Raw genomic sequence first — 438 nt, 5'->3', positions numbered from 1 at the left:
TATGATCACACACACACACACACACACACACACACACACACACACACACACACACCTATGTGGATATAAAGGTGTACCTGCAAAACAACAGCAGAGAAGCATAAAACTTTTAATTACTCTGAGGCATCGAGACATCCTTTAATTTCAGGCACATTTTTTTCACATTTGAAGATTTTTATATATGCATTGAAAACATGAAAACTTTTTAGTTGTGTTGCAAATAAAAACTAGTTAAAAAATGCAGCTCAACTTTTTGCTTTTAAAAGATAAATAAGAACGTCTATCATTTATTTGCTTGATTGTAGCAAGATAAAACAATGACATAAACTGACCACACGAGGGCAGTATAAGACCAGGAAATGTTCCTTTCACGCCTTCTTGGTTCGTTTTGAACTGTAATTAGTCATAATTTATCTTTGTAAATAACGATTTATTGAA

The sequence above is a fragment of the Nematolebias whitei genome, chromosome 13 (genome assembly GCF_014905685.2).
Source record: "Nematolebias whitei isolate Nwh7 chromosome 13, NemWhi1, whole genome shotgun sequence".
NCBI classification, from domain to species: Eukaryota; Metazoa; Chordata; class Actinopteri; order Cyprinodontiformes; family Rivulidae; genus Nematolebias; species Nematolebias whitei.
The sequence above is the reverse complement of the archived record's forward strand: the minus strand, read 5'-3'. Positions refer to the sequence as shown.